The sequence below is a fragment of the Danio aesculapii genome, chromosome 4, assembly GCF_903798145.1.
Source record: "Danio aesculapii chromosome 4, fDanAes4.1, whole genome shotgun sequence".
Classification (NCBI taxonomy): domain Eukaryota; kingdom Metazoa; phylum Chordata; class Actinopteri; order Cypriniformes; family Danionidae; genus Danio; species Danio aesculapii.
In genome coordinates this window covers 51,938,944-51,966,340 of record NC_079438.1, presented here as the reverse complement: position 1 = coordinate 51,966,340, position 27,397 = coordinate 51,938,944, and the positions used below count along the sequence as shown (strand labels likewise).

Genomic DNA, 27,397 nt, shown 5'->3' with positions numbered 1-27,397 from the left:
AACATTTTGATTTTTAATATGTATTTATGTATGTATTATATCATATTTGCATCAAATTACAAAAAACAAATTACCAATTGTGCAAAGACCTAGAAATGCAGTGTCTATGGGGCAGGACAGTAAATTTGAGGTTGTTTTTTCTTTTGGCTGTCGTTATCAGTCTCACACTATATATTTTTTTATATTTTTCTGAAAGCCTTGATAACATCTTTGTAGAGTTTTTCTTTTTTATTTCAGCAAATAAGATTGTAAAAAAGATATTTGTTGTACTCTCCCATTCACTGCGCTCTGAGTTTACCCAACTATGACAACTTCCACTACTGAGAAACCGGGAAATGTGAAAAAGATCCATTGAATGATATATAAAGTCACCAGTTTTCCATGATGCAGTACATAATATTTGCTGCAGTTTTTATTTATCGCAGGGGATTTTTCTCTGGCTGGGGTTTGTTTTCTTCAGATTTGAGGGTACATTTTTGCAATGTTTATAAAGTATTATACCAAATTATTAATATAACCAAATTACAAGTTTAGATTTTGTCCTTCTAATACTTTATAAAGAATCGGTAAATTGGTAAATGTGAGAAAATAAATAAAAAAAAAACATTGGAGTATGTTTTACACATAAGAATTTTTGTAAAACAATTTGTTTCAATTTTTTAATTTTATATGTTCAATTTTAAACATACATACACATAATTAAATGTGTTACTTGGGGTTTCTTTATGATTATTAGTGAAATCTACTTGCAGTTTCTATAATTTCTGGATATTATAAAGTAATTGCTACATCTTTTTTTATGTTGTTGTTTTTCGGTAATGTAGGTAACTATATATTCTAAATAACAATTTTTTGACTCAGCATTTAAAATTGCAAATATGTTACATTATTTCATAGACATGATATTTAATGAACTGATTGATTTTTCGTTTGTTCCACATTTTTATTTCATTCAAGTGCACTTAAAATTAATATTTCTGACTGAAATTATAAATATTACAATTATAAATGTATATATATATATATATATATATATATATATATATATATATATATATATATATATATATATATATATAAAATCATTCATTCATTTTCTTTTCGGCATATTCCTTTCATCAATCAGCGGTCGCCACAGCGGAACGAACCGCCAACTTATCCAGCATATGTTTTACACAGTGGATGCCTTTCCTGCAGCAACCCCTCACTGGGAAACACCCATACACTCTCATTTACACACATACACTATGGACAATTTAGGTTACCCAATTGCGAACACGAGGAGAACATGCAAACTCCACACAGAAATGCCAACTGACCCAGCCGAGGCTCGAAACAGCGACCTTCTTGCTGTGAGGTGACAGCGCTACCCAGCTGCGCCACCGCGTCACCTATATGTGTGTATATAAATAAATAAATATTTGGTGTTCATTGGGATGCAAGGGGCATGCTGGCAATTGGGTTTTCCTGCCAAACTGAAATTTGCCATTTTTATAAGAATTACAAATGTAGTTTCTACACATTGTACTCTTTCTACAACTGTCAGCTGACTTCATTGGTATAATGCTAAATTTTAAACGGCGAGAGTTAATATTATTACAGAGAATTAGAGATTTTAGGTATAACAGTAATATTAGGCTGAAACAGGCTCAGAAAAGAGAACAAATAACACTCAATAAGTAAAACGCAACAACATTAACATCCTCCCAAGTGAACTAGACAAAAAATAAAAAAACAGACAGTCTCTTCTCAGACAGTGAGCATCGGTCAAACAAAAGAGCCACAGGCCGAGGAGAGACCAAACATCCAATGTCATCTCTGATTGGCCAAGGTTGAGCAGCGTCTCACCTTCCCATGAACCCCTTCGGTGTCACTGATTGGACGAGGTGAGCCGAGCCTCACTTGTGTCTGAAATGAGACGCCAGCAGTATGAAAAGAGACGGAGATGGTTTTCAAGAGCTCTCCACATATCACTGATAGTGAAGAGCTGCTTCATCAAGCCGCCGTCATGATAGCACTACTTATAAGAGCAGCAAAAAAAAAATGCCTCTCCTCCACAAGGCTATTTCAACTCACTCCCTGTCATTAAACAATATGAAGTCTGGAATGTGAATGCTGAGATGTTCGATTTCTGCCCTTTGCGAACTTAAATGGGCTGGGTGAAGTTGCTAGACTCTAATGTTGGAGAGGAACAAAGTGTTTTACAGTGCAAAAACACAAGTGCAGTTCCTCTGTTGACCACTAGAGGTCAGTGAGATGCTTGATTGGCTGAGATGACGAGACGTCTGATAAGTTTGCAGAACTTTTTGAGTTTTCGTTGTGCTTGCATAAACTCAGTCTATTGAGAAAACAAGCAAATTGTGCAATTTTCTTAAAGGACTATTTTCTTTCTTACTTTCTCTTTTCTTTTCTTACAGATCTTTTAAAACCACTTATAGCAGAACAATCTCAACCAATAACTTATATATAAATATTCAATTAAAGGTTATTAGTATAGAACAATACTTATTGTTTCAAAGCAGCTTTACAGAAGGTGTACATTATTGCATTACAATCAAATTCGGAAAAGTGAAGGTTATTACTTACCATAGCTTTATTAGTTACTAATAGCTTTAACTAACTAACTAGTAACTAATAGCTTCTACCAGTTACAGTTATTATATATAAACATAGTTACCCTGCAGTTATATAGCTAAAATAATATGAATATTATGACAAAAGTGTGAGACTACTGTATTTACCATTCATTTATTCAGTACTTAACCAAATAAAACACTTCATTGTTTTAAAAGAATGAATAATTTATTAAATATTACCATTTAAAAATAACTTTAGTAGAATTAGAATATCAATATTAAATTACTTATTATTATTATTATTATTATTATTATTATTAATATTATTATATCAGAGATAAAAACACTAAAACTTAATTATGAAGATGATGATTATTATTATTACTTGATGACTTTGTGAGCCATTTGAGGTAAAAGTCTGGGTAACACATTAGTTTAAGTACCAATTCTCACTATTAACTACTGGCTTATTACCTGCCTATTATTAAGATATGAACTGTTGCTAGATCTTTTCAATGTGGTCATGTCATTGGCCCATGAACATTTCCTCCTTGTTATCAAACTGTTTCATAACAGTAACAAGAGGCAATTTAATCATAACTTTAATCTTAAAACAGCTATCATAACATTATTTATCAATATGTGGCTCTTTCTGGATTCTCGTAAGCTATAGAAAATAAAAATGCAAAACAGGAAATACGTTAAGACCATTGTTTTTGTTTACATCCCTCAAAATGGTCTATTAGCACTTATAAAGTTTGACCTTATTCTACAATCTACATCCCTAGTATGCATAATACATAAACTAAACTACTACTTACTAACTATTAATGAGTTAGTAGTTTTTTGAGCTAGAAGTATGGTTTGTTACTAGTTAAAACTCTACCTTTAAATAAAGTGTGACCAAAATCTGAACTAAATTCACAAATAAATACAATGTAAATCAGGGGTAGGGAACATATTGCTCGAGAGCCACATGTGGCTCTTTGACTAAAAATATGTGGCTCTCCAGCTGTCTCTCTTCAATAACATTTCAAAATTTCGAAATCAGTTTCCTACAATTACAATTCCCATTATTTCCCATTATAATAAATTATATTGTATTTTCTACAGCAAAATGAATAAGAAATTTGTTTACAATAAAAGGACGTTTCAACCAATGCGCATATGTGGTGCGGTGGTTTAACTTGAATCGTGACAACAATAAAGGGCAAGTTTTATTTCTTACATTTCTGTGGTACATTTCTCTGGTAACTTACATTTTTACGGTAACCTTGCGCATGTAAATTCAAACATGAGCGGCGAAGGCAAAAATAAAAATCTGTAAATCGTCCATTTTTAATGCATTGTGATCTCTATATGTTTATTTTCGAGTTGTGCATGGACATATATGAAGGTTTTGTTTATAAATTAATAAAGGGTTTGTTATATACACACACCCCAGATGACTCTTTAAAAAATGCATTTGATAAAACAATCTGAAATGGCTCTTTGCTGAAATTTGGAAACAGAAAACCTGAATAATTTTTAAACGGCAATCTTTAATGAACAACTTTACGAGCTTGTAGTTGGTGCTTAGTTTTTAGAAAATTCTCATGAAATATGCAGACCTAATTACTGCAGTGCTACTGTTAACAGTCTTATTTCTTGAGATCATCAGTGTTTCTACTGGCCATGGTGATGTTGTGAATGAGAGGTGAACACGACATACTGGCCTTCAGCACACTGCCCTACTTCCCTCAACAGACACACACGCTCGACCTCTGTCAACTTGCACACAGTCCTCCATCACTGCACACCGCACACATATTCGCAAAGTTTTTTACATTTCCTCTTTTTGTTATAGACTTTCGTGTGCATTACTGCTGCTGATTTCTATGATGTAAACACTTCTGCAAATGTAGATTATGCAACATTATTATAAATACCATTGACATACCATTTAGACATGGCATTTATTTAAAAAAATAGATGGACAGACAGACAGACAGACAGACAGACAGACAGACAGACAGACAGACAGACAGACAGATAGATAGATAGATAGATAGATAGATAGATAGATAGATAGATAGATAGATAGATAGATAGATAGACAGACAGACAGACAGACAGACAGAGTTTTTCGCTGTACATTAAACTCATAAACACTTCTTACGATATGACAACTTATTTTACATATATAACATCTTTAACCCAGCCAACTCTGTAGGAAGCATATAATACATTAATACAGCATACAAATACATGCATATTAATTATTAAATGGCTTGTAGTGAAATGACTGAAATTGTGTGTTAATAATAGGTATATGCTAATTACTATGAATTAAAACTGTTAAATGACTTGGAAAACATCCTTATTATCTTATTGTTTATTATTATAGTGAACTTACACTTAATCATAATCTTAGAGCTGCTTAATTATGGAGATTTGATTGTTTAATGTAATTTAATTTAATATAATTGTTTTATTTCGTGGTTATTTAAAACGATTATAAGTGGGCCATATAACCAAAACAACTTTTGGATTGATTTCTTGAACGATTTTCTATTTATGTTACTTAAAATGTAATATTATAAATGTATTTGTAACATATTTTTGTTCTTTAAACCTTTTATTTTGTAGTAATAATTTCACAATTCTCAAAAATACAGCAGAACGGGTAACTAAAATCAAAGTAAAAACCAACAAACAAACAAAAAGCTCTCAAAATTAAAGAACAAATGTAAATAAAAACCTTACAAATGCTCCAAATAAACTTGCATTTTAAGCAGCCTTCATTCGAAGAGTTATCTGTTACTTTATTTGTTACTTAAAGGAAAAAATATATACAGTTGAAGTCAGAATTATTGGCCCCCCTTTGAATTTTTTTTCTTTTTTAAATATTTCCCAAATGATCTTTAACAGAGCAAGGAAATTTTCACAGTATGTCTGAAATATTAGCCCCTTCAAGCTTTATATTGTTTCGATAGTCTACAGAACAAACCATCGTTATACAATAACTTGCCTAATTACTCTAACCTGCCTAGTTAACCTAATTGACCTAGTTAAGCCTTTAAATGTCACTTTAAGCTGTATAGAAGTGTCTTAAAATATCTAGTCAAATATTATTTACTGTCATCATGGCAAAGATAAAATAAATCAGTTATTAGAAATGAGTTATTAAAACTATTATGTTTAGAAATGTGTTGAAAAAATCTCTCCGTTAAACAGAATTTAAGGAAAAAATAAACAGGGGGCTAATAATTCTGACTTCAACTGTATATAAACAGATTTATTTTAGGGTTCAGCTTGATCTAAAGTTCCTAAAATTGAGGTATCAATGCACACGTTTGTTCATTTTTCCTCCACACCTGTCTGAGATTTCTCTTCTTCTCCATTATCTCATTGTCATTCAAATGTTCGCTCTATTTTCACCTTGTCTGTGTCTGAGATGGTCTCTGTGTGACACTGATCAACACCTGCGACTCTCTGTTTCTCACTCATTCTCCGTCTTCAGATCAGTGTCATTAATATTTCGCTCGTCTGGTCTCTGTTCTTGTCTTTCTGATCATTTCAAGAAAAGACTTTGTGTCTCATGGACACGTGTTTGTGTGGTCTCATGAGAGATTCCCATACGCCGCAGCTTTAAACACTCAGCATTAAAAGCCCATCGATTGTAGCCACTTCTGCTTTATTTTATATCACTGCTGACATGCAACATTACGTAATATTTTTTGGAGAGTGAAAACAAGGAGAAATATGGGAAAATGTTTTTTACTATTACTACTAATCTTATTTTTCTTATTAATATTTTCAAATGATTGTTAAAATATTTTGTGTTAATTTAATTTCATGTACTGTACGCTATTATTATAATAATGTTTTGTAAGAATGCATATATTACATTTTGGTCATAGTTTCAAAAGATTTGTTTTGAATTTATTTGAAACTTATTATTGCTAATTATTGGTCATTGTCTGTTTATTTTGATCTAAATGTGTCTGAATATTATTATTACTTTTATTTATTTATTGTGTCTTCATTTTTTAAGATGGTCCCAAAATGAAAAGTATTATTGAAAATAATGATAATTATTTTTTAATTCTATACATTTTTTTACATTGTATTTTTATTAATAATATTTTTAAATGATTGTTAAAAATATATATATAATATTTTACTGTGGGCTTGTTATTATTGTTTTGTAATAATGTTTATATTATATTTTGGTCAGTTTTAAAATATTTATTTTGAATTTATTTAAATATATGAATTTATTTACATTTATTTCTTATTATTGCTAAATATTGCCAATTATTGGTAATCATCTGTTTATTTTGGTCTCAATGTGTCTGATTAGCTGTTGTTATTATTATTATTATTATTATTATTATTATTATTACTTTTATTCATTTATTTATGTATTTATTTATTGTCTTTATCTTTTAATACGGTCCCAAAATGAAAAAAATATATATAATAATGATTTTTTTTATTATTTTATATATATATATATATATATATATATATATATATATATATATATATATATATATATATATATATATATATATATATATATATATATATATATATATATATATATATATATATATATTTACATTGTATTTCCATCATTAATATTTTTAAAGGATTGGTTACATTTTTTTTATTAACATTTAAATTTACTGTAGGTTATTATTATTCTTTTGTAATAATGGTTATATTACATTTTTGTCATAGTTTCAAAAAATTTATTTACACTTTGTTTATTATTATTATTATTTGTGTATATATATTTTTTACATTGTATTTTTGTTATTAATATTTTAAAATTATTGTTTCAATGATTGTTTGTTGATCTTCCCAGACTGTATGGATATATTATTTTTTTATATATTTTTTTTTGACAGTGGGGGAGCCTTATAGCATGAACAAATGTTTGTAATATAAATGTTGAAAAATATTGTTTATAAATGTTCATAGTAGCATTGTACAATTTTCATAGTATACATTGTAAAAGCGCTATACAAATAAAAGTGAATTGAATTGAATTAAATGAGCATCATTTCAGACTGCTAGCCTTAACAAATGATGTAATATTGGCAGTGTAGAGTGTTGTGGTGTTCAGGACAGGTGCATAAAAAATACATATTTTTTGCACAATCATACCTCGTGTCACGATTGCGACAGTGACTCATGTGCTTAATTCAGTCGCCCCCATAATTGGCACCCGTTTAAAAAATGAGTGCAAAAGAAACCACTTCCTCCGCAAACAAGGAATGGGTGCAAAAAAGTCCCATGATAGATGGAATTTCCTGTATGAAAAACAATATATGTGATGAGACCCGAATAGAGGAAGTCTGATTGAAAAGTGTGCTGGAGGCTGCCGCTTTAAAATAGTTTTTTGCTTTGTCACTTTGTTGCTCTGTAAACACACAGTGCGAGTCCTGGAAATACATTACTCAACAGCAGACAGATTCATGAACACTGAACCCTCCTAAAAGATTATGCAAACACCTTTGTCAACTTTTTAACTAATTAAAGTAAGTGATCAAAACTATCAAAGTGTAATAAAATGTTATATGTTGTTGTTCTTTCTCTTTCCTCTAGATTACAATCTGTCTTATTTCTGAGCCAAAAATGTATATTTGTACCATGATTTACAGAATAGAAAAACACTAAAATATCATTCATTGTCACAATAACTTAGATAGATAGATAGATAGATAGATAGATAGATAGATAGATAGATAGATAGATAGATAGATAGATAGATAGATAGATAGATAGATAGATAGATAGATAGATAGATAGATAGATAGATAGATAGATAGATAGATAGATAGATAGATAGATAGATAGATAGATAGATAGATAAAATAAATATTGTCATGCATATTTACATTAAAAATTATTATTGAAGAGATTCTATTTAAAAATAACAGATGCCACAAATTTCTATCCTTCAGACCGCAAGGTTTTACCCATTTGCCAGCTATTATATTATATTATATTATATTATATTATATTATATTATATTATATTATATTATATTATATTATATTATATTATATTATATTATATTATATTATATTATATTATATTTTAACCACACTGCAAATAATCTTAAATCAAGAAGCATTTTCTACACAAGTAAAAAAAATAAATTGTCTTGTTTTGAGAAATAATATGCCAAACTTAAGTGAGTTTTTAATCAAAAATTCAAAATACAACTTTTTTTTTTTAAGAAAAACCCACTTAATTGTGACAAATTACTGCTGAAAACAAGAAAATATTTTTTACTTGTCTGGAAAATGCTTATTTATTTAAGGATTTATAAATATCTGGACAAAAACCTTTTATAAAAAAAACAATGCATGATTTACAAAATAGAAAACACAAAAATATCATTCATTTTTACAATAATTTATGTATATTAAAGATTTTAAGATATTTAGAGGCATATTTGCATCAAAAATAATTTGACGAGCTTCTATATTATATTATAATTATATTAACTAATTTATAGTAATTACCTAATCAGATTTGTTGAATTTGTTCATTGTGATTATTGTTTCAGAAAGTGATTCTTAACATATTAGCAGGAAGATCAGTATAAGTGTATATTTACAGCTTTTTGAATAACACCAGTGTGCTTTACCACACACATGAGCATCAGTGATATAATAATCATCATTAGAAAGTTGCACAAGTATTAGAATAGATTAATAGTCTCTTTACATGAGACAAATTGAGTTCAATTAGAAATGTAAATTACCTGTGATTGTCGGCCGCAGGCGAGTTTTCTGTGAAGTCAGCGCTTGCTTTCAAATCAGCAGGACTCGGTCTGATATAAATCTTGATCTGTTTCCTCTTTTTCTCCGTCCATTGAACCGGGTGCAAATGGGATGTCTCTACATCTCTTTTACATGCATCTCGAGCCTAAAAAGTGAGATGTTATTTATTTTGTTAATGTTCTGTAATTACAACGTTATATCTTATTGTATGGTTAAGGGTAAATATTGACGACTGACAGTGATGTCATGCAAATATTAAACTTTTAGCGAGAAAACTATACTCTTTATTGCTCAAAGGGTCATCATAAATGTTTTTATTAGACAACAATAGAAAAGCAAGATGTTTCTAAGCACTTTCTGCATATTGCTAATGTTATTTTGTCACTTTTTCTTTCCTTGGTTTAATTTTCAGGACGGTTCAGTAAACATCTTTATGAAGGATTGTGTCTGAATAATAGCTGTTTGGTTTATACAAATAGTGAATGATTTAATGTTATTTTTGTGTTTCTGATCATATGTTTGTGTTTTGAGAAAGAGGAAAAAAAGCCCTGTTTGTTCATATTCTGGCTACTGGCTGTGACGTCTGAAATGTCATATGAGTCAACATTATGTAATATTAAATGTCATAATAGATGTCATTTGACTGTAAATATCAAACTATTTGTGTGTGTATATATAAATATATATAAATATATATATATATATATATAAATATATATATATATATATATATATATATATATATATATATATATATATATATATATATATATATATAATATTTGTGGTCTTACAATTTGGAAAACAATTGGAAACATGTTAATTTTAAATATGTTTTAGGTTGTAATTATTTTTTTTGATGTCAAAGCTTGTGTCACATGATCCTTGTAATCATTGTAATATTTTATTTTATTCATAAATGAGGGTCAGTAAGCAAATTCCCTCTATTAAACAAATAGTGGTGGATGTTACTTGCATTATTACCAAAAACTGTCATTTCTAACTGTAGTTGATCATTTTTAATTATTTATTTATTTACTAGTTTACTTTTTATTATCTTGGCCACAAAAAAAGGGTCAGACAGAGAAGTCCTTATATTTAACAAATAGTTGTGAATTTGAATTATTTTTATTAGTGACTCAGAAGGAGAAAAAATCCATAAATTACATAAATAACTTTAAAAACCGCTTGCTTTATAATTGATTTATAATAACTGCAATTTATAATTACATTTGATTTATTTTCTTTGTTTTTTAAAATCGTGTTCACAAAGAAATTTAAATAAGGAAAGTCTTTTTATGAAACAATTAGTGTTAAATATCACTTGTGTTGATTTTTCTGTAATTTACAACTAGAATTTTATGTAGACTCTTATTATAGTAAGTCTAAATACATGCATTTATTTTAAAATCATATAAAATTACAAGTTTTAAATGTGACTTTTAATACATCAGTCCTCACTGAATAAAAGCGTTATTTATACACAATTTCTTACCACAATTTTTTAAAAACTTTTTAAAAAAAACTGCTTTCATTTAAACTATAAATATATATATATATATATATATATATATATATATATATATATATATATATATATATATATATATATATTAATATATCACATATTCATAGTTTTTAAATAATTTGTAGGAAATTATTTATTTTAATTTACTTAAATATGATGCTTGAAATAAACAGATACAAAAAGAAAAACTCTCATTTGACTCAAACATATAGATACATACAGTTAATGAACAACTAGAGCCTTGATCTAAATACTTACTGAATATCTCTCCACCCTCTTTTGATGCATGGACAAAAGAAGTGTTTACTTGCATTAAATTTGATGAAATTAAACTATCACTTACAGGTTCTTTAAAGACGTTTGACAAGGTGTGGCGCCCCTTTTTAGATTATCTGCTGGGTAACACTCTTGATTTTTAAGCTGAGCAATAATATATGAATACATCATTTTTATTATTTTTTTTTATTGAATTTGATTTATTTATTTTACTTATTAATTATGTTAATTTCGTTTTTTCAATGGGACGTTATAGGCTGTTGACGTGGGGAAGTGTTTATTTAGGGTAGTGTTAATAACAACATTGAAGGATAATTATAAAGTGAATGATGTAACTGATATTTCATGTAAAAAACCTAATAAAAGCTATTTAAAATAAAAATAAAAGATGCGTTAGACTCCAGAGAGCTATCAACAGGGTAAATTCTGTTCAAAGCCCCCTCAAAAAAGAAAAAAAAACATTTAAAGTGTCCCCTTACGCAGCGCCCTCACCTCTATCCCAGAACTCCCTTTGTCCAAAAGTTTGAGCCGAGAACAAACTTCCCCCCACATCTTCAAAACCTGATCACTTTGCTTTATTCTGATCAATGTGCTCGGCGTTTCTCCTCTCCGTGTCAGGAGATAAAAAAAAAAGCAGGAGGGAGGGAGGGGAGGAGAGAGACGGCGTACTTTTTTAGATGCCAATTGTATGTGTCTCTGTGTCTGCCTCACCTGTGCCGCTTTGATCATAGCTGAGCATGGAGTGGCGTTTGATTCCAGGGCTACTTTGACAGCTCGCAGGCTGGCAGAAAAACCTCTCGGATGACTGGAGATCAGAGGAGACAGGCTGGAAAGCAGAAGTCCAGCTGAGAGAAGATCAGAAGAGGCACAACTTCAACCTGAGCTATTGTGAAGGAGCGTAATGGCTTAGATAACTTTTCCCCTCCGTCTTCTTTCTTTCTTTTTCTTTTTTCTTGCAAAAACTTACCCTTCAGAATTTTGAATTGCCCACTTTAAGGCTTTGTCTTGCTTTGACAAAAGAGGCATGTTTTTTTTTTCTTTCTGCTTCGTCTTGGAGAGCCTGGCCTGTTTAAATACTGCCAAGTCCTCTTGTTTTAAGAAGTGCACACTGTGAAGAGAAAAATACATGCTCCCACTTAATATAAGTTTCCTTAACTATTATGTACAGTGCTCTGGATAAATGAGTACATGCCATTTTGAATACAGTGAATATAGGCAATATATTTCGGTGGATTTGAACAAAACAGATTTATTAAACAGATATAATCATTAAAATAAGAGTCTGGTCACCAAAAATATTTGGAAAATAGAAAGATAATACATTTAAATTCATGCAAAATATTTACAAACTACAAAATGTCAACAATATTTTATATATTTTTTGTTTCTCTTGATTTTTCCCCTTTTTAATTTCATATTTTCTCCTAACATATAGATTTGGGTGGACCATTATCATAAGTTATTTTGTTAGATTAGCTCCAGATTTACCTTCAGTACTGACTAATACGTACACATTTAATAATGTATAGCATCTAGGCATGGGACGATAAGCGTTTTCAAGGTATACCACGCTTTGGAAAAGTCTAGGTTTTAAAACCGTCAAAATGTTCTGCTATACCGTTCCTAAGGTATGTGTACACTGTTTTATTTACAATTGTAAATAATTTTTAGCAGTATCTCTAGCAGGAAATATATTTAAAGATGTCGTTTTAAATTGTAAAGAAATCAGTGTTTTTGAAACTAAGGAAGACGGCAGAAGTCAATGACTCATTTGAATTATTCAGCCTGACATGTTTACTGTTACAAAATATATTAAATGTTTCTCAGAATAAAATATATTGTGTTCAAAGGGGAAAAAGTTTTTGTTTTTTACCCAGACATTTAAAAAGAATGTGATTTAGAGCAGTAAATCACAATACCGTGAAACCGTGATATTTCTATCCAAGGTTATCATACTGTCAGAATCTTATATCGGCCCATGCCTAAGAGCATCCTATAGGAAATGTTAATTTAAATGAGTGATTTGTGAGGGGTGCACTCGTTTATCAGGCCCGTAGCCAGCCTGTTGAAAGGGGTGGGATTTTTTTTCTCAAAAGGTTGACCTTTTTGCACTTATTTGCCTTATTTTCTATTTAATTATGAAGGGTTTAAATACTGCAGTTTAGTGACATTTTAAGCACTTTTTCCTGCTGGATTAGTTTGTTGGATGGTCATCATAACCACCCATTTTGATGTACCAAAAAACCTTTCCTAAAGATTTACATCATATATCATTAGAAAAGAAAAAGGAATCTGTTAAAGTTTTAAAAAACAACAACCTGTAGACTATTGTCATTTATTAGGCTAATTACAAACTGGCCAGCACATTCAACTTTCCTCAGTCAGAATTTGGGACGGCGAATTTGGCATGGCGTGACTTTAGAATGGGAAATCACAGCGTGCTAAATTTGCTGTCCCAAATTCTGTACCAAGAGCCAATACAGGATTCTGCTTGGTCTTAAAGCCTTTGTTGATGGGTTATTTTCACAATTTATTGTGGAATAGCAGTCACAATAGGACAAATTAGCTCATGTATGGGACAAATTCTGGACTTTTGTCAGTTTTTCGAACCACCCTAACCCCCTTGGCTATGGGTATATGCTGAGCACTGTACTAGCATTTAGATTAATGCAGATTAATAATATAATATTAATTATAAATGGGACCAAATTCAATTATACAAAGTTCAAAAATGCCTCAAATCAAATCCATATACAATAAAAGCTTCATTAAACTACTGATGGCATGTCTTTATTTGTTGCATAAAATAACTCAATTGAATGAACCACATATTCATACATGTCTATAATCTAACCAATTGTAAATTTCTGAAACAAAAACATAATAGTAATAATTAAAAAAAACAACAACCCCAAATATTTATAACTTACACTTCAAAATCTTGAATAGCCCACTTTAAGGCTTTGTCTTGCTTTGACCAAAGAGGCATGTTTTTTTTTCTGTCCCTGCCTGGAGAGCCTGGTCTGTTTAAATACTGCCAAAGTCCTCTTGTTATAAGAAGTGCACACTGTGAAGAGAAAAATATGTTCAAGGTAGGACCATAAAGTGGCCTTAACTACTATGTATTTGCATTTAATATAATTTTGACAATGTGTAATTTAGTAGATTGCACTTAATATAAACTAGAACCAAATGTAATAATACAGAAGTACAAAAATGCCTCAACTTAATTCTATATATGTAAAAAAAGCTTCCTTAAACTACTGATTGAATTTATTACTAATATGTATTTGTTTGTTTGGCATAAAATAACAAAAAACGAGAGGTTTATACTCAATTGTATATTTCTAAAACAAAAACATAATGATAATTATAACAGCAAACAATTATAACTTACCCTGCAGAATCTTGAATTGCCCACTTCAAGGCTTTGTCTTGTTTTGACAAAAGAGGCCTGTTTTTGCTGCTGAAGTGCACACTGTGAAGAGAAAAAATAGATGGTCACACTTTATATTAAGTGGTCTTAACTACTATCTACTTGTATTTACATTAATAGTTTGGTACAGTCCACGTAATATAAAGCAGTTTAATTCTACAGTATCCATACCCAACCTCAAAAGTACAATGAGTGTTTTACAATACAATATGAACGCAATATGCACATTGCATTTTTATGTAAGTAAACAGTGGTTGAGGCAACTTAATATAAAGGTGTAATGTAATGATGCAAATGTACAAAACATGTTACACTAAATTGAAATGCACGTGTAGACTTTATTAGATTGAATATTCAACTTTGACTTGTATATGTGGTCAGTATTTGAGTTTAAAATGTGTTATTTTGTTGAACAATTAAAATGAAACTCCGTCCAGTAGCATCTCTTAGTATTATAACTCATACAGAGGGCTCCTGTGGTGTAATGTCTCCCTCTGCTGGAGAAACAAAAATAAATGTAATAGAAGAGTGCTTACAAACTTTTTTTATTAGGCTATAATTGATTAAGTATGGGTTTGAGTAGAATTATAATATTGTTGTGGCTGAAAATCAAGGTTATTTATCCAAATGTGTATTTTCCAAGAAAATAAGGTTTCTAAAAAGTCATATAAACATGTTTTAATACATGGAATTTTCACATGGTCTCTTAATATTTTCTATTTATGTAGAAATGCCTTAATAAAAAATCAATTAAAATGATTTTCCCAGTTTATTTTAGTTTCACATTATTAATGACGATAGTAGTACTAGTGTTTTTTGTTGTTGTTGTTTGTTTGTTTTGATAGTTAGATGTGTAAACACTCTTCTACAATAAATGAAAAGTAATATTGAATAATGTTATGAATTATGCGTTAAAGTAAAGGACTGGCTAAGGTTGCATATATAAATGGTGTTTGATGTTTTCAAACTTTGTGCATGTGATTTGTAATTAAAAGAGTTATAATAGTTATACTTGTCATTTTGTTTTGTGCTAATTGTGTTAAACATACATTAAGTAATGATTTTTCAGGAATTATTAGGCTATTTATTTATTATAATTATTATATTCATATTAATATTTATTTATTCTTTTAAATTACACTGGATTAGAGATTCCTAATAAGCTTTATAACAACACTGTTAACTCTTTGTCCTCAATTTTAATTGTTTGTTGTTCATATAAATAAAGCCATGTCTAAAACAAGGTTCAATTCATCAATCTCAGTGGCTCAGCTAAAAAAAAATGTGTTGAGTTCAAATCTCATTATTGCTTATGTTAAATTGTTGACATTAAGTGGTCCTAATGCCAGCGCTTAATGTAAAAGCCGCAGGGGCATAGTGGTTTAAGATGTTAGCTACCAATAATAATGCAAGTGGGGTATGAGTTCAAATCCACCCTACTGCAGTCTTTAATTGCTTCAAAATGACTATCGTATTAAGACTTCAGAAGAGTTGATGCCGTTTTCTGTGGAAATGTCAGCTTAGCTCAAATTTCAGAAGCAGGTAAGACGAGTAAACATTACATTGATGACTCATCTTGCACTACACCAAATCTGTCCAATCAAATTCGTTCTATAGAAACTCCGTCCCCCAAAAAAGTTCACGTGACTGACTTAGCACAACAAACGCACTTCGCTTACTCTCAGCTGGAAATTTGACATCAGAAAAAGTCTTTCTTGAGGATGTAAAGGCGTGTGGATGTGGAGAAGTGTGTGGAGGAGCGTCGGGTCTCGGGTGGAAGATGTGCAGCAGAAACACAACAGACACACGTGTATTTTCGCTGCTGCAGACCCGCCCTCGCTGTCATTCAGCTGCAGAGGAGAGAAAGCAATGACTGAACACAAACACTACATCATCACTACAAACCCACGGAAATACTCTCAGACAAACTCTCAGGACTTTACACGCAAGCGCTTCTTCACGCCAAAAGTCACTTACAGGTGAGTCGCGTTACTCTTCATTTCTGCACTTTAGCGCACTTTGTGTGGTCTCTCTTCGCTGTCAGGCAGTAATATGTGCTGTTAAAGAGACATTATGAGTCTGTCACTAAGCTGTCATCTGATGGAGTTCAACTTTACAGTAAAACAGCTTGAACGCACTCAAATGTTGACAAGGGATCAAATATGTAAATCTGACAGCAAAGCTCGCTGATGCCGCCTAGTGGAGCGGATGGAAGCTGCTCTTTTTTGCAATAACAACAGACCATTACAACAAATACAAAACTGATAGAAGTATAATTCAATCAATACAAACATTACCTTATTGCAAGAAGAGAAATGTAACAAATTTCAAATAAATATAGTATAGGTAAAGCAAAAGAAAGACAAAGAGAGAGGAAAAGAAACAAAAAAAGAAATAAATGAGGGCACATGACAACAACAAAACAAGTAAATGCAGAATATTAAATAAAGCACATGTATTATAAGTTTTAATAGCTTTCTTGTTGTGAAAGTCTGTGATGATTTTTAAATAAATGTCCAGTTCTTGTTTAAAAAAATAAAAAGATTCGGCTTACAATGAGTATATTTGCATTTGTGTTTATAACTTCCCAATTAATAAAATGAGGTTTATGCAAAAAGTTGAATTAAGGAATTGTTTTTCTTTAATATAAAACCCCAAAAACAACATGTCTATAGCTTAAAGAAAAATCACCACAAACCTTTTGGACAATTAGAGAAGTCACATCAATGATTTAACAAAGGAACAATCCCAAAACAAGTGAGCAACAGATTCAGAAGAAGTCTCACAGAAAGAGCAAGAGACGTCAATGTCATTTTAGAATTTTTTTAGCTGGATAAAATCTGTGAATAATTTTAAAAGATATTTCTTTAATTTTATTTGTTAAAAAAAATTCTGGGGGAGTGACCAAACATATGACCATTTAATATCATCAAAGAGGTTATTCCAATAAGAAATAGAAGAAGGATTTGAGATGACAAGGTCTTAGGGTGCTTTTCAGCTCACTGCTTTATAAATACTTTCATATTATTTGGAAGTATGCACATTTGTATGAAACGCGGTTTAGTTGCTGTCAAACTGATTGGCATTTTTCTATCATATATCTGTCTACTACTATCTGTCTATTTTTCTTCTCACATGCAAAAATACTATAGTAATTTATAGTAAATACTATTTTTAGTGTTGTTGAACAGTACTGTTGTAAAGCATTTTAATTAAACTATACTATATTATACAACAATACACCACAAAGTACTTTATTAAAGACTTTATTAAAGCACACTACAATATTTATTACAATTTATTGTAATTAACAATATAATATACTGTAGATTTTATTAAATGGTGTTGAAAATGCCATAATAAATAAAATGCATTTACTATAAATTTACTGTAGTATTTTTACATATGGGTTTACTTGATTTGATTAACCACACCCAGTAAACCCAGCCCACATCAGTGTTTGGGTATTTTTAAAGTGACATTGATATTACATCACAGCTTATCAGGTCACTGTAGTTAATACTACAATTTGCTGCTGCATTGATTAATACATTTCGTAAATACCTATAGTATTTATTCAGGTGGGTTTATGTGATTTTTTTTTTAATGTCCATGTGGAGGATTTTGGTCATTTTAAAGTGACTGATATCATAAGATTGTCCAGATGCTTTATTTCGTCTGATTTATTCTTAGTAAAGCACACAATTTTATTTACAATAGTTAATCAGTCCTTGCTGCTATAAAGCACACCCCTCCACAGCTTTAATCATTAATAATAATTCACTTAAGCTGCGGTCACACTAGAGTTTGTGCCTGCAAAATTCTGCAGTACAGCGCTGCGAAAAGGGGCAGGATTAAACAAGATTCTGTCCGGAGGTCGGCGCCAATAGCCTAGTGGTTAAGCGTGCTGACCAGCACCCCGAGTTCTATTCCCTGCTTGAGGTCCTTTGCTGACCCTACCCCTCTTTCTGCTCCTAATACTTTCCTGTCTGTAAACACCACTTTCCTATCCAAATTTAAGGTTTAATTTAAAAGCAATTTTATTTTCTAGAAAATAATGTTTAAAAAATTTCTCCAGAGAGGTCATGTGTTGAACTTCAGTTGGTCTCACGCAATCATGTGATGTGATTTCACAGGTCAGAGTTCACCAAGCTTGAACTTTCCAACGCAGAAACTTCCTGCGAAACTTGACGCACGAGCTTGCATTTCCGAACTGACGCATTCGCGTACGTATGAATGGAAGTCTATGGGGAGAAAAGTGCAGTGTGACCGCAGCTTTACTCCTACCATACAGACTTCGGAAAGTTAAACAAAACACAGTTAAAGAAAGCTTATTTTATATGTCATAAATAATTCCAGTTTAGTTTACTATGGAAATTTAAGTAAAATATAATTTGGTGAATAGTGCAACAAAATAAAAACAGTTCATAATTCAACACTTGTAGCTGATATTTCTAGTTAAAAATGTGATGCTTGATTTATAAACCCAAGTGAATAAATACTGGAACTCATAACATACTGGAACTGACATAAAAAAAAACAATAATGCAGGCAAAACAACCCTCATGGCTCTTGATAATTCATTAAGGTTTATTAGAGAGTCAGGACTGAATAATAGCATGTGAGTACAAACACAGAAAGTATACAGCTAACATTTAATAATCATTCTTTGTTTGCATCGCCTCAGATGTTGTAATGTGTTTATAACTTACTTGAAGAGTTTTGCTTTGTAAATTTCAATGATGGTGGTTATGATTATGAATAATTATTCTTTTCTCATTGTAGTGCACATGGTTTATGGACCATCGGTTCTAGTTCATCCATTATATCGAGCTCTACTGGTAAGTCTATACATCACCTTACATATTGTTACACTTTTGCAGTATATTCAGGTATAATTAGATATACAGAATCGTGCAATTGTTTATTAACCAATTCTATTATTATATTAACTTCTGAGTTAATTAAAAATGCAAAAAGAGTCTGTTAGTAAGATACTAAAAGTGAAGTGAACAGTTGATTAGATGAAAATAATCCAGCATTCTATTTTAAATTCATTAGACTTGCAATGGTGTAATTCAGAAATATCTCCACACGAGGGCAATAAGTTTAAATTCATTCAGTTAGATTTGCAGTGATGTAATTCAGATTAATCTCCACAGGAGGCTAATTATTTTAAATTGATTAGATGTGCAAAGGTGAAATTCAGAAACGTCTACACACAAGGGTGCAATATTTCATACATATTTAATATTTCACTATTGTTAGATCAGATATTCAGCGTGTGTAATAATGTGTTTTTTTGTGTGTCGACTCTACAGGATCAGTGACCGGCAGTAAAGAAGTATAACCCCTGCTGGACATGTCTCTGGAAGCTCCAGGGGGAGACCGAACTGATATCTCCCCTTCTTCGGGCACGCCTCACACTCACTCACTTATATTGCAGAAGTCTGGCTGGGATCAAACCAGCAACACCTGAAGCCGTGGGGCAGCGCTCTTACCACGCAGCTACTGAACTCCTGCTGGAACTGATATTTGACTGCTGACCTGTTTCAATAAAACAAGATACAAATCAGATTTGAACCCTTGTCTTTATGAGCCTCTCTCCAGAATTCTTGTGTTTATTCACTAAAACCATGAGTTTCACATCAGCGTCCATCATCAGGAGCTCTTGGTGAATATAATGAGCTCACATGGACATTAGCCATAGTGAGGTTTGAACCCAGGTCTCTTAGATTATAACAACACTTTATGACCTGAGCCACTATGTAATTTGGTTAACAAAAAGCCTGCTGCCAAATCCTGTGGTTCAATCGATGAGCGTTCGACTGCCCGATAGATGTGTGTAGGATTGAATCCCACTTCTGCTAGAGCAAGATACAAGTCAGATTTGAACTCTTGTCTTTATGAGTCTCTTCCACAGAGAACTTGTGTTTATTCACGCACACATCATGGGTTTCACATGTGTCCATCATTAGGAGCTCTTGATGAATATAATGAGATCAGTTGGACATCAGCCATGGGGAGATTTGAACCCGGGTCTCCTCGATTAAAGATCAACACTTTATGACCTGAGCTACTGAGTCTAGACTATGAAGATGTCTGAATGGGGTTTTATCACTAATCTCATCATGACCAAGGTTTGACACATGTTTCTTTGTAATTTGGTTCACAAAAAGCCTGTTGCCAAATCTCAAAACCTGTGGCTCAGTGGATGAGCCTTTGACTGCCATTTAGAACTGTGAAGGATCGAATCCCACTTCTGCTAGAACAAGATACAAGTCAGATTTGAACTCTTGTCTTTATGAGTCTCTTCCACAGAGAACTTGTGTTTATTCACTCATTCATCATTGGTTTCACATCATCATGAGGAGCTCTTGGTAAGTATAATGAGCTCAAGATGGACGTTAGCCATAGTGAGGTTTGAACCCGGGTCTCCTTGATTAAAGATCAACACTTTATGACCTGAGCCACAGAGTCCAGACAGCAAATTAAGTGTCTAAATTGGGCTTTATCACTATTTTCAGCACGACCTAAGTTTGACATATATTTCTTTGTGATTTGGCTCACAAAACAACCATAACCAGATGCCAAGCCCTGTGGTTCAGTGGATGAGCCTTTGACTGCTGTACAGAAAACATGGGTTCGAATCCCTCTATTGCTTACTTTACTTTCGGTTCCTGGGATTCAATCAAACTGTGTGGCCCAAACAGCAGCTGAGAGACTGAAAGCCATGATGGGCGAGTGGCTAAACACATGTTTGCAATGGACGTGGTTGCAGAAGAGGCCTGGGTACGAAACCTGCATCGATGTGTGGTTCACACAAATGCAAGCAGCACGGCAATTAGGACAGGACCACAAACATAAAAATACTTTGTTTGTTGTTTCTAAATATCTCAGTAGTAAAAAGCAGCAGGAGTGCTTGGATTTGAACCCAGGTATGCTGTGACAGCTTTAGATGTCATGATGTGTGCTCTGACCACTACACCATCACCACACACATACACCCACATTTCTTTTTCCAATGGGAGGATAACCACATTCTACACATTTTGAAAAAAATAATTAAATAAACACAAATAATTCATATCAAAAGTAAATTATTTGAAATAAATGTAAACTGCATCATCTGCTAATATATTATTATATTTCACTATTCAAAATGTGAAAAACATGCTTATTCTTCAATCAAACACATGAACATGTTTCAAATGATCTTACAGCTGCTTGTGGGGCTTTAAATGTTACTAAACACAATTAAACACTGGAAAATATCATCATTTCCTTCTAAAGTCTCCTCATACTGTATTGATGACTCTACACCAAATCTGGCCAATCAAATGCTTTCCACAGAAAGTCCCTCCCCCAACAAACATGCGACAGACCAGCAGCACAACAAACACACTTTCTGGACTCTCTACTGGAAATATGAGCTCATAAATACCTTTCCTGGAGCTGTGAATCCGCCTGGATGTGGAGGAGCGTCAGCTGTTGAGCGCAGGTCAAAGATCTGCAGCAAAAACACAACAGACACACGTGTGTATCTTCACTGCAGCAGTGGAGAGAGAGAGAGAGAGAGCAATGAGTGAACACAAACACTACAACAACATCACTACAAACTAAACCAACGAAACAAAGTCCCTTACAGGTGAGTCGCGTTACTCTCCATTTCTGCACTTGGTATGGCTTTTCTTTGTTGTCGGGCTGCTGTAATATCTGCTGTTGACTGACATTATGAGTCTATCACTGAGCTGTCATCTGCTGGAGCTCAACTTGACGCCAGTAAAACGGTGTACCTGTGTTGATCTGGTGTCGCTGTTGTCAAAGGTGTTCAGGCTCAAGGAGCAGCTCGCTGATGCCGCCTAGTGGAGCGGATGGGATCTGCGCTTTAATGCTCACACATAACCCCACCCCTCACAGTGACGCCACTAGCTCCATTGAGTGCAGCGTCTAACATTGAAAGTCTCATATATGCAGTCTCAGCTTGCAAATCCAAGTGATTTTTTTTACATCCACTCGTTGTGTTTTCATACAGCAACAGCAATACTTATCATTCAAAACTTAATGAACGGTTTAATACAATATAGGATTTTTAAAAACCAGTCAGTCATCTTTATAAGTCATTTAGTAAAAGAAATGTGTTCGTATTTTTGTTGGTAAAATTATTATTTGTGTCTGCTTCAATTAAATCTGTAAGCAATGAAAACATTCTGCATCCCCAACACAAGAGCTCGTCAAACAAGTTATATGTGTCTTTATTGATGAGTGGCGCATTAATTACCTACAGGCTAAATGATAATCTGGAGTGAAGAACATCATGGTGAGAAAGTCACAAGCTTGGAGGTTCAATATTCATGTTTTGCATTTAATTGATCAATATTTGATGTCAAGTCTGTAATCATCAGCTTTTGGAAATTGTTTCATATTACATTCGTATTGGTTTGATATTTCCACATTGTTAATCAAGCATTCGTGCTGAAGTTCTATATAAAGTGAGCACAAATAATGAGCCATGAATGATTAGATGTTTGAGTATATGCTTTACAAATTAGTGGTTAAACACACAGACATTGTTAGGAGGGAAATGAACAGTTGAGACCAAAACGACTGGTGTGTCAGATCAAGAGAAGACTCTGAGCCGGAGATTCAATAAAATGAAGAAAATTTACTGAAGATAGTTTGCCGTTCTGCGGCAGGAGGGCTTCACACTGACATTGAGTTCGCTGGCCGATCTTCCTGCCTTACACTAAGACAGAAAATCTCTCCTGCACACAAAGGAAATTACTTTACAGAGAATTAACACATAAAATGGCAAATAACTCAGGAAACAGTTGTTTCCAATCCACCAGGAATCCAGTTCCCCTCGAGAGCTCTCCATGACCTCTGACCTGGCTTGGTAGATCCTGAAAATGTTTTGCATTTCATTTACATCTGTTTTGCTTTACGGTTGATGTAAAAGTTTTAAAACTGTGTAAATGTGCCTACATAGTATTATCATAAGACATATTTAAGTAAGTGTATCGCTCGCGTGCACACAGCCTGCTTACCTTAACAGATGACAGAAGTGAGGCATGAGGGACAAGTCTATACACCTGCAAGTTCCATCATGGATACAGAACAACATTCAATTTTCCTTTTTGAAAGTACAGCGAAAAGCAGCCCATAGAGTCACATATGCTGTACATTGTATGGAAGAGTGTAAATATTGCAGTTATGACAGAGTTAATTATTTGTGTTCAGATGAAGAAAAAAATGACGAAAAATCAACTGATCACGTTAAAATGACAGTTAACATGTATGTATTTTTACACATTTATTCACACGTTTGCATAACTGAGAGCAGGGAAGAGACAGGCTGCACTGGTACGCTGTATTCCCATAATATCGTTTAATTAAAATAAATGATCAACAAATCTTGACGGTCTTTACAAGTGAAGGCATTATCTACACACAATATGAATTCCCAATAAGAAAATAATACTACAAACGATAAAACACTATTCATGAAAATACTTAAATCACAGACAAATCTAAATGCCCAACATGAGCGAGCTGCGCTTCCAGACCAGTTCTGCTCGATGACGTATAATGTCTCCGACGCCGCCTGTAGTCACATTTAGCAACTTGATAGCAACCGTCTTTTTAAAGAAGCGAAACCGATTTAAACTATCAAGAGTGTGATGTAACTGATGAGTTTTATGTCGTAGAACAAAGCGTGAAAGTATCTTGAGTTTGTGTTAGCCACGAACCTTATTTAAGCGATTTTACTGAAATCCCATTCAAAAAACCCATTGACTTTGGGACGAGGGAACCGGAAATGCTAAAAGGCTAACTGGCTTCCGGGTTTTAGCATACAGATTGACGTCATAGTTCCTCCACTCTATAGAGATTTGACAGACACAGACGCTTCAGCTGAACACATCACTACATTAGGTCATGTTTAACTTCGTTCACTGATCAAAATCATGTCAAAGATTCAAAACTGATTCAAATAATCAGAATAATAAAGTCAACAAGAACAGATTTTGATCCTTCCTGGAACGGATGAAGACAGAAAACGACTCGCTTCAACAGGTAGCAGAACTGTGCTCACGGTGACCTCAGTTTAACTCCTGCCTCGCTGTCATTTGAAGAACCCCATAAAAACTGTGTAATACTTAGCATTTGATGAGAAGTCTTTATTTAATAATATTTACTTTTTTGTTTGTTTAAACCTCAAGACTTTCTGCTTCCTTTCACACATTAAAATGTTTCTGGTCGTCAGCATCAGTGGATGAAAATACACATAACTACAGCTGCGCCACAGGAAGTGAAATCTCAGTGCTTTACATTTGCTGTGCTGAAGTTCAGGAAAAACATCACCACAATCTTTTAAATCAATAAATCTGCAAAGGTGTAATTCAGAAATATCTCCACAGGAGGGCGACATGTTTAAATTCTTTCAATTAGATTTGCAGTGGTGTCATTCACCAAAATCACCACACAAGAGGGCGAATATTTTAAATTCATCAGATTCGCAGTGGTGTAATTCAGAAATATCTCCACAGGAGGGTGAAACGTTCATTATTTTAGAACAGCAGCAGTGCAGTCCACAATAATCACCACACGAGGGCGAATATTTTAGATTCAGTAGATTCAAGATTTGCAAAAGTGTAGTGCAGAGAAATCTCCACAGGAGGGCGCAATATTTGATACATATGTAATATTTGTCTATTATTAGATCAGATATACAGTGTGTGTAATAATGTGTTTATTTGTGTGTCGACTCTACAGGATCAGTGAAGTGTTGTGGACTGTAAGCCTGTTGAACAGAAGCAGAGACGCGTGGACAGACGCTGACTGTACTGATGATGATCATCTGCTGCTGCACAGGTGATGTAGATCATGTGTGATTGTGTGTGTGTGTGTGTGTGTGTGTCTGTTCCACATGTCGGTTACCATCATTTTCTTTGTGGAGGGTCACTCCTCTAGAAAGCAAATGATGGTAACCGAAACGGGTGGGGAAGGGACACAGGTCCAAAATTTTTATACAGTTCATTTTAAATTTTTTGCCAGGCTGTAAAGTATAACCCCTGCTGGACATGTCTCCGGAAGCTCCAGGGGGAGACCGAACTGGTATCCCCCCTTCTTCAGGCGCGCCTCACACTCACTCACCATTCACTCATATCGCAGAGTTCTGGCTGGGATCAAACCAGCAACCCCTGAAGCCATGGGGCAGCGCTCTTACCACAGAGCCACAGATCTCCTGTCTGAACACTTGCTGGAACTGAAGTTAGACTGCTGACCTGTGTGTGAGCTGTTTTAATAAAACAAAATACAAGTCAGATTTGATCCCTTGTCTTTATGAGTCTCTTCCTCAGAGATCTTGTGTTTATTCACTCACCCATCATTGGCTTCACATCAGCGTCCATCATCAGGAGCTCCTGGTGAATATAATAAGCTCAGTTGGACATCAGCCATGGGGAGATTTGAACCCGGGTCTCCTCGATTAAAGATCAACACTTTATGACCTGAGCTACTGAGTCTAGACTATGAAGATGTCTGAATGGGGTTTTATCACTAATCTCATCATGACCAAGGTTTGACACATGTTTCTTTGTAATTTGGTTCACAAAAAGCCTGTTGCCAAATCTCAAAACCTGTGGCTCAGTGGATGAGCCTTCGACTGCCATTTAGAACTGTGAAGGATCGAATCCCACTTCTGCTAGAACAAGATACAAGTCAGATTTGAACTCTTGTCTTTATGAGTCTCTTCCACAGAGAACTTGTGTTTATTCACTCATTCATCATTGGTTTCACATCATCATGAGGAGCTCTTGGTAAGTATAATGAGCTCAAGATGGACGTTAGCCATAGTGAGGTTTGAACCCGGGTCTCCTTGATTAAAGATCAACACTTTATGACCTGAGCCACAGAGTCCAGACAGCAAATTAAGTGTCTAAATTGGGCTTTATCACTATTTTCAGCACGACCTAAGTTTGACATATATTTCTTTGTGATTTGGCTCACAAAACAACCATAACCAGATGCCAAGCCCTGTGGTTCAGTGGATGAGCCTTTGACTGCCGTACAGAAAACATGGGTTCGAATCCCTCTATTGCTTACTTTACTTTCGGTTCCTGGGATTCAATCAAACTGTGTGGCCCAAACAGCAGCTGAGAGACTGAAAGCCATGATGGGCGAGTGGCTAAACACATGTTTGCAATGGACGTGGTTGCAGAAGAGGCCTGGGTACGAAACCTGCATCGATGTGTGGTTCACACAAATGCAAGCAGCACGGCAATTAGGACAGGACCACAAACATAAAAATACTTTGTTTGTTGTTTCTAAATATCTCAGTAGTAAAAAGCAGCAGGAGTGCTTGGATTTGAACCCAGGTATGCTGTGACAGCTTTAGATGTCATGATGTGTGCTCTGACCACTACACCATCACCACACACATACACCCACATTTCTTTTTCCAATGGGAGGATAACCACATTCTATACATTTTGAAAAAAATAATTAAATAAACACAAATAATTCATATCAAAAGTAAATTATTTGAAATAAATGTAAACTGCATCATCTGCTAATATGTTATTATATTTCACTATTCAAAATGTGAAAAACATGCTTATTCTTCAATCAAACACATGAACATGTTTCAAATGATCTTACAGCTGCTTGTGGGGCTTTAAATGTTACTAAACACAATTAAACACTGGAAAATATCATCATTTCCTTCTAAAGTCTCCTCATACTGTATTGATGACTCTACACCAAATCTGGCCAATCAAATGCTTTGCACAGAAAG

At 33.2% G+C, this 27,397-nt stretch overlaps 1 protein-coding gene and 1 long non-coding RNA gene across 2 annotated transcripts in view; both read right to left on the bottom strand.

Moving 5' to 3' along the window:
* The window catches only part of tfec (transcription factor EC), an 86,008-nt gene extending 76,571 nt beyond the window's left edge, over nt 1–9,437 (bottom strand). Inside the window, exon 1 of the mRNA XM_056456038.1 lies at nt 9,343–9,437. The gene's annotated coding sequence lies outside the window, so the exon portion shown is untranslated. The remainder of the gene's footprint in view (nt 1–9,342) is intronic.
* Nucleotides 9,438–19,203: 9,766 nt separating this feature from the next.
* LOC130223270 (uncharacterized) lies at nt 19,204–22,592 on the bottom strand. Its single transcript, XR_008836641.1, has 3 exons — nt 22,248–22,592; nt 22,046–22,150; nt 19,204–20,148 (listed from the first exon to the last, which is right to left on the bottom strand). It is a non-coding gene; the product is annotated as an uncharacterized LOC130223270 (long non-coding RNA).
* Nucleotides 22,593–27,397: the final 4,805 nt, after the last annotated feature.